Here is an 8,687-nt window from a genome sequence, read left to right as displayed (position 1 = left end):
CCTAAAAAAACTAACTTGATTAAATGGTAAATCTCATCCAACCCATCACCGTCCAGCAAGCCTACGATGGAATTACTCACACATGGCGGTGAGCATCATGAAATTGGTGATGGAGGATGGTTGATGATGATGACAGCGACGAATCCCCCTCTCCGGAGCCCCGAACGGACTCCAGATCGGCCCTCCCGAGAGATATTAGGGCTTGGCGGCGGCTCCGTGTTGTAAAACGCGATGAAACTTTCTCTCCGATTTTTTTCTTCCCGAACGTGAATATATGGAGTTGGAGTTGAGGTCGGTGGAGGTCCAGGGGGGCCACGAGATAGGAGGCCGCGCCCTAGGGGGGGGGGCGCCCCCCTGTCTCATGGACAACCTGTGGGCCCCCTGGTCTTGATTCTTTCGCCAAAAATTCTAATTAATTCCAAAAAGTGCCTCCGTGGATTTCCAAGACATCCCGAGAACTTTTCTTTTCTACACATAAAACAACATCATGGCAGTTCTGCTGAAAACAACGTCAGTCCGGGTTAGTTTCATTCAAATCATGCAATTTAGAGTCCAAAACAAGGGCAAAAGTGTTTGGAAAAGTAGATACGTTGGAGACGTATCAACTCCCCCAAGCTTAAACCTTTGCTTGTCCTCAATCAATTAAGTTGATAAACTGAAAGTGATAAAGAAAAACTTTTACAAACTCTGTTTGCTCTTGTTGTTGTAAACATGAAAAGCCATCATTCAAGTTTCAGCAAATATTATGAACTAACCATACTCACAATAACGCTTAGCTCTCACAATTACTCATATCAATAACATAATCAGCTAGAGAGCCATAATAATAAAACTCGGATGACAACACTTTCTCAAAATAATTATAACATGATATAACAAAATGGTATCTCGCTAGCCCTTCTGAGACAGCAAAACATAAATGCAGAGCACCTTTAAAGATCAAGGACTGACTAAACATTGTAATTCATGGTAAAAGAGATCCAGTCAAGCCATACCCAATATAAACCAATAGTAATGAATGCAAATGACAGTGTGCTCTCCAGCGGGTGCTTTTAATAAGAAGGGTGATGACTCAACATAAAAGTAAATAGATAGGCCCTTTGTAGAGGGAAGCAGGGATTTGTAGAGGTGCCAGAGCTCGATTTTAAAATAGAGATTGAATAACATTTTGAGCGGCATACTTTCACTGTCAGCGCAAAAACTATGAGATGGCTGTATCTTCCATACTACATGCATTATAGGCAGTTCCCAAACAGAATGGTAAAGGTTTATACTCCCCCAACCACCAACAAGCATCAATCCATGGCTTGCTCGAAACAACGAGTGCCTCCAACATACAACAGCCCTGGGGGAGTTTTGTTTAAGTATTTTGATTTGCTTTGATCTTTTTGGATCATGGGACTGGGCATCCCAGTTACCGGCCCTTTCTCATGAATGAGGAGTGGAGTTCACTCCTCTTGAGAATAACCCACCTAACATGGAAGATATAGGCAGCCCTAGTTGTAACATGAGCTGCTGAAGCATAGAAAACAGAATTTCATTTGAAGGTTTGGAGTTTGGCACATACAAATTTACTTGGAACAGCAGGTAAATACCACATATAGGTAGGTATAGTGGACTCATATGGAACATTTTGGGGTTTAAGGAGTTTGGATGCACAAGCAGTATTCCCGCTTAGTACAGGTGAAGGCTAGGAAAAGACTGTGAAGCGACCAACTGAGAGAGTGTAGGACCTTGAAGTAAGTCTAGAGGGGGGTGATTAGACTACTTGACCAATTAAAAACTTAACCTTTTCCCAATTTTAGAGTTTGGCAGATTTTAGCTATCTTAGGACAAGTCAAGCAATCATCACACAATTCAAGCAAGCATGCAAAGAGTATATAGGCACAACTTGCAAGAAAGTAAAGGGAAAGGTTTGGAGGATTCAAACGCAATTGGAGACACGGATGTTTTTGGCGTGGTTCCGATAGGTGGTTCTATCGTACATCCACGTTGATGGAGACTCCAACCCACGAAGGGTAACAGCTGCGCGAGTCCACGGAAGGCTCCACCCACGAAGGGTCCACGAAGTAGCAACCTTGTCTATCCCACCATGGCCGTCGCCCACGAAGGACTTGCCTCACTAGCGGTAGATTTCACGAAGTAGGCGATCTCCTTGCCCTTACAAACTCCTTGGTTCAACTCCACAATCTTGTCGGAGGCTCCCAAGTGATACCTAGACAATCTAGGAGACACCACTCTCCAAGAAGTAACAAATGGTGCATTGATGATGAACTCCTTGCTCTTGTGCTTCAAATGATAGTCTCCCCAACACTCAACTCTCTCTCATAGGATTTGGATCTGGTGGAAAGAGGGTTTGAGTGGAAAGCAACTTGGGAAGGCTAGAGATCAAGATTCATATGGTAGGAATGGAATATCTTGGCTTCAACACATGAGTAGGTGGTTCTCTCTCAGAAATGGTAAGTTGGAAGTGTAGGTTTAGTCTGATGGCTCTCTCCACGAATGAAGAGGAGGTGGAGGGGTATATATAGCCTCCACACAAAATCTAACTATTACACACAATTTACCAAACTCAGTGGGACCGAATCGTTAAACTTGGTCGGACCGTTTTAGTAAACCTAGTGACCGTTAGTGATTTTTGGTGGGACTGACATGCATCTCGGTGAGACCGATTCGGTTAGGGTTAGGGTATAACGTAATCTTGGTGAGACCGATTACACAAACTCGGTGAGACCGATTTGGTAATAAGCTTTCCAGAGAGTTGGTCAGGTAAACTCGGTGGGACCGATTTGCTCTTTTCGGTGAGACCGAAATGTTACAAAAAGGAAACAGAGAGTTTACATTGCAATCTCGGTGGGACCGATCGCTTACTTTGGTTAGACCGAAACGTTACGAAGGGAAACAGAGAGATTGCAACCCCATCTCGGTGAGACCGAGATCCCTATCGGTAAGACCGATTTGCTTAGGGTTTGTGGCAGTGGCTATGACTTTTGGAATCGGTGGCGCCGGATTGGAAGAATCAGTGTGAACGATTTTGGCTTTAGGTTTAGGTCATTTGTGGATGTGGGAAAGTAGTTGAGTGTTTTGGAGCATATCACTAAGCACATGAAGCAAGATGCTCATTAAGCAACACCTCATCCCTTCTTGATAGTATTGGCTTTTCCTATAGACTCAATGTGATCTTGGATCACTAAAATGTAAAATGAAGAGTCTTGAGCTTTTGAGCTTGAGCCAATCCTTTGTCCTTAGTATTTTGAGAGATCCACTTTCATCATCCATGCCATGCCATTCATTGAGCTTTCCTGAAATAATAGTCTTGGAATAGCATTAACTCAATGAGCTATATGTTGTTATGAACTACCAAAACCACCTAGGGATAGTTGCACTTTCAATCTCCCCCCTTTTGGTAATTGATGACAACATATAGATCAAAGCTTCGACAAATGATAATAAAATTTAAATAACATCGTCGCTTTGAGAAGTATGTGATAAGCAAGAGCTCCCCCTAAATTTGTGCATAGTTTTAGATTTGCTTTGGACTGCAAATGCACAATGAATTAGGCTCATGGGTTACTCTTCCATGTCACATACATCTTGGTGGAGCGCTCAAAATAATAAACAATGAATACATGCACTCATCACCAAGCATAGTGAGTGATCACATAATATAGATAGGATAATATCAAGCATGCATAAGTGTAGCTAATGATCAAACACATGATCACCAATGTCTCACAAGCATAGTATCTCAACCAAAAGCAAACAAAGATTGACAAACCACCAAATAAAGCAAGAGAGAACAAAAGCAACACCCTCTCTCTCTCGAAGCCCTATGATCTATACATTTTTCTCCCCCTTTGGCAACAAGTTACCAAAAAGTTCATAGAAAATGCATAGTGCTAGATCGACTCTCAGGCTTGATCTTCTGGTGGCTGTGTCCTGATAACTCCAAGGACGAAGGCTTCAGTTGATGTAGAGGGTGCCGGAGTTGATGCTCTGGCCTTGGGCATAGGTTGCCTTCTTGCAGGCCTTTTAATCTTCATGCCTGGCTTTATATCCTTTGCTGAGCCATATTCCTTCTTGAGCACCACTTTCTTGGAAGTAGCCTCATCTTCCTCAGCCTTGTAATCTTCATCCTCTGAATCTGAAGTTCTTTTCCTCCTTTGCCTAGTTGCAGCCTTAGGCAAATTTCTAGGAGTACTTCTGCTCCGTTCATCTGAAGTTGAGGGACTAGTGCCCTCACTCAAGTCCATCTGCTCTTCTGCCCTGTTCTGGCTGTCACATTGATCAGACATACTAGAAAAGCTGACTGCTGACCCTGTGAAGAGTTATAGATGAGATAGAAAATATGAGCATCACAAAATGCAGAGGTTTTTGCAAAAGAATGACTCAAAAGTTCAGTCTTAGTTTTCCACAGAAAGCATTTCGGATCCACCGATTTCCAAACTCGGTGATACCGAAGCAGTTTTTGGAACCTAAACTGATGATCTCGGTTGGACCGAGTTTCAGTTTGGTGGTACCGAGACTGCTAGGGTTTCACAGAATCCTCAAATCGGTTGCACCGATTAGTAATTCTCGGTCAGACCGAGAGTCACTAGTGCAATGGCATAAGCCAAATCGGTGAGACCGAGTTTTTCAACTCGGTGGGTCCGAGATGGTTTCGGCGGAAACCTAACCCTAAAATTTTGAATCACATCTAATCTATGAACTACTTTGGCTGGATAGAAGAGTTTCAATCGTGGCAAGAATCAATATGAAGACAATGTGCTAGGAATCAGACGTGGATAGCACAAAGATTAAGTCCATACCCTAACTTGGCGGTGGACTTGCTATGGCGGCAACGGCGGGGACGAAATCCGTTGACGGCGGCGGAGACCAGCAACAGGAGGCAGCTGGCGACGAGGAGACGATCCGGAGACCACGATGGCAGAGCGAGCTGTTGCGCGGGCGAAGGGTTTCGGAGAAATTTCCAAATGTTTTGCCCGTGTCTATATATAGCCCGACCCTGTCGGTGTGACCGAGTGGAACAACTCGGTGGCACCGAGATGCATAATTGTGTTCAGTTACAACAACTCGGTGTGACCGAGAAGTTCAAATCGGTTGCACTGAGATGGAAAACTTAGATCAACTTAATGATCTCGGTAGGACCAAAATGGAGGAATCGGTCAGACCGAGAATCACAAAGAGGTTTTGGAAGTTTAAGTCTATGATGAATCGGGGACTCCGAGTGCTCCTCACACAGAGTGATTCGAATCTGACTTGATCAAATTTTGTGATGTAGCATGAATAGAGTTCGAGACGAGAAAAGCATAGATATCTAAAGAAGGTTCTTAAGCATTCTTGTCCATCCACTGGGCCAAAAGAAGAAAGAACCAAACAATCAAAAAAACAAGTGGATGTCCTTGAATGAGTAAAATATGCACCAACATGCTCACACAATAAAATGGCAAATGAAATATGTGGCAAAGCATGCACAACCAATTCTAGCATCTATCAAACAATTGGCGACGACTAGGTCATCTATATATGAGTACATTGACTTAGGAGTCAAATGAGAACATTTGATCATAGGTCATACTCATCATTTAAGCTCAAGTGGGGTTACCACTTTTACATAATGCATTATTGTGTTCACACCATTAGAGTTGCTTTGACTCAATTCTTAGAGTTAAGCTCCCCCTAGATGTGAGATCCCCCCTTTAGAGGGATGAACTAACCTTGGGTTTTGTCGATGATGACTTCATGTAGGTGTTGAAGATGTAGATGCTCAATGTTGATGTAGATCATTTGGAGCAATCCTTTGGAGTGAGTTGCACTTTCAACTTGCCTACATGGGTTAGTCCCACAAGGAACAAACAAGAATATCCATAGACATAGAGTGATGCACACACAAGATGATGTCCATGAAAACATTAGGTTACCTTGTCCCTTTCCTTACCAACAAGAGGGTTTGTGACTCCTTGAACTAGTGCAAGATGTGGAAGTTGATTGCACTTGTCCTTGCCAAAATGATATGAGTGAAGAATGTTGGCGGAGTCACCCTCAAGAACTCTCTAGTTCTTCTTCTTCGGGATCCACATCATCTTGATGGGAATCCTTGGAGTTGTAGTTGTGCTTGATGAAGTAGAACTTGACTTAGTCTTGGGGACCCACTTGAACGCGGCTTTAGGTGCTTCTTTAAATGCATCAATCTCTTCTTGAAGCTTGTCCTTGCCATTGTTCTTGTGGTCTTGTGGTGGAAGATCATCTTGAGCTTGTGTCCCCTTGAAGGAAGTAGGATCATACTTCTCTTGTTGAGGAACAAACTTTGTCTTGGGGTATTGATCTTGTTCCCAGTCAACTCCATTGGCATTGAACTTTCGTTCAAAACCAACACCTTGATTCTTCCGGTGTCTTCCTTGCTTGCGTACAATTTCCTCGAATTGCTTACTCCCGGCAAGGCTCTTGTAAACACCTTTCTCTATAATTCCCTTCAATAAACTATTTTCTTGCTCAAGTGTAACTTGGCTAAGAGAATCATTAAGATAACTACTAGAAGCAACAACATTGGATTTAACATTATTGTTGTTACTACTAGAGGAAGTATCCTTCTTGTATTTGTTACTAGACTTGACTTGAGGCATGTAAGTAGATAAGAGTAAACGCTTGGCAATGTAAGAAGAACTTTTCTTGCGGAGATCATCATTGATTGCCTTTAAGAACTCATGCTCTTGCTCAAGATTGAGCTTTTCAAAGCGTAACTTCTCATGAGCCCTTAAAAGTTCTCGATGATCTTCGAAGATAGTTTCATGAGCCAACTTAAGAGTGTTTAGTTCTTTAGTTAGAAGCTCAATTTTCTCCTTATCATTGTCATTCATTTGATTAGCATGATTAATTGACGTTTCATCATAGTATTCATCACTAGAGTTGTCAACAAGTAAATCATCATCCACAAGCAAGTCATCTTCATCACTATTGAAATCAACATACTCAGGATGTGTTACCTTTGGACCTTTGGCCATGAAGCATCTTCCAATTCCTTCATTTGGTGAATCAAATATGTCGTAGGAGTTGGTTGACACAAGTGCTAGACCAGCAACTCCTTCATCTTGAGTATGTTCGGAGTCAGAGTGATAGCTTCTCTCGGAGTGATTGTCGGAGTCGGAGCCGGAAATCCATTCACCAACATGAGCTTGATGTCTTCGTTTTGTGTAGCTCCTTGATGACTTGTCCTTCCTTTCCAAATCCTTGCTTCTCCGTGAGGGTCTTAGTTCATAACGATCATCTCTACTCCTCCTCTCTCTTGGTGGTGATTCTTCTCTTTTGCTTCTTCTTTTTGGAGAATCTTCTCTTCTTTTGTAGGGTGCTATACACTCATTGGAGTAGTGTCCAGGCTTCCCACAATTGTAGCCATTGCACTCTCGACTAGAAGATCTCTTGTCATGATAAGACCTTGACTTGGAGCTTCTTTCTTTGCTTCTACTCTTGTAGAATCTGTTGAAGTTCTTCACCATTAAGCTCAATTCTTCATTGAAGGTTTGTTTCTCACTTGATGATGTGGGGGCTTCACTTGAGGCTTTGTAAGCACCACTTAACTTGTTGTGAAGTTCCTCCTTATCCTTGAGTGACATCTCATGAGCAACATTCCTTCCAATGACTTCCGTTGGCTTGAGATTTTTGTAGTTTGGCATCATTTGGATCAATGTGCACACGGTATCATACTTTCCATCCAATGCTCTTAGGATCTTCTTGATGATGAATCTGTCGGTCATCTCTTCACTCCCTAAGCCGGCAATCTCATTTGTGATAAGTGCAAGCCTAGAGTACATTTCAGCGACACCTTCACCATCCTTCATTTTGAACTTGTCAAGCTGACTTTGGAGCACATCCAACTTGGATTCCTTGACGGATTCGGTACCTTCGTGCATATCAATCAAAGTATCCCAAATTTCCTTTGCATTCTCAATACGGCTGATTTTATTGAATTCTTCGGGGCACAATCCGTTGAAGATGATATCACAAGCTTGAGCGCTGTATTGCAGCATCTTCAATTCTTCCGCATTCGCTTCACGGTTCGGTTCTCTCCCATCAAAGAATTCACCTTGCAAGCCAATACAAATAATTGCCGGAATGGCGGGGTTATGTCCAAGAATATGCATTTTCATCTTATGCTTCCAACTAGCAAAATTTGTACCATCAAAGTAAGGACCTCTACGGTGATAATTTCCCTCGCTAGACGCCATACTCTCCTAGGTTGTGAAACCATGGCTATGACCACCAAAAGCTATGGAAATCAAAGCAAATGGAGACCAAAGCTCTGATACCACTTGTAGGACCTTGAAGTAAGTCTAGAGGGGGGGTGATTAGACTACTTGACCAATTAAAAACTTAACCTTTTCCTAATTTTAGAGTTTGGCAGATTTTAGCTATCTTAGGACAACTCAAGCAATCATCACACAATTCAAGCAAGCATGCAAAGAGTATATAGGCAGCAGAAATTAAAGCATGCAACTTGCAAGAAAGTAAAGGGAAGGGTTTGGAGGATTCAAACGCAATTGGAGACACGGATGTTTTTGGTGTGGTTCCGATAGGTGGTGCTATCGTACATCCACGTTGATGGAGACTTCAACCCACGAAGGGTAACGGCTGCGCGAGTCCACGGAGGGCTCCACCCACGAAGGGTCCACGAAGTAGCAACCTTGTCTATC

The sequence above is a fragment of the Triticum dicoccoides genome, chromosome 2B, assembly GCF_002162155.2.
Source record: "Triticum dicoccoides isolate Atlit2015 ecotype Zavitan chromosome 2B, WEW_v2.0, whole genome shotgun sequence".
Classification (NCBI taxonomy): domain Eukaryota; kingdom Viridiplantae; phylum Streptophyta; class Magnoliopsida; order Poales; family Poaceae; genus Triticum; species Triticum dicoccoides.
Note: the sequence above shows the minus strand (reverse complement) of the source record.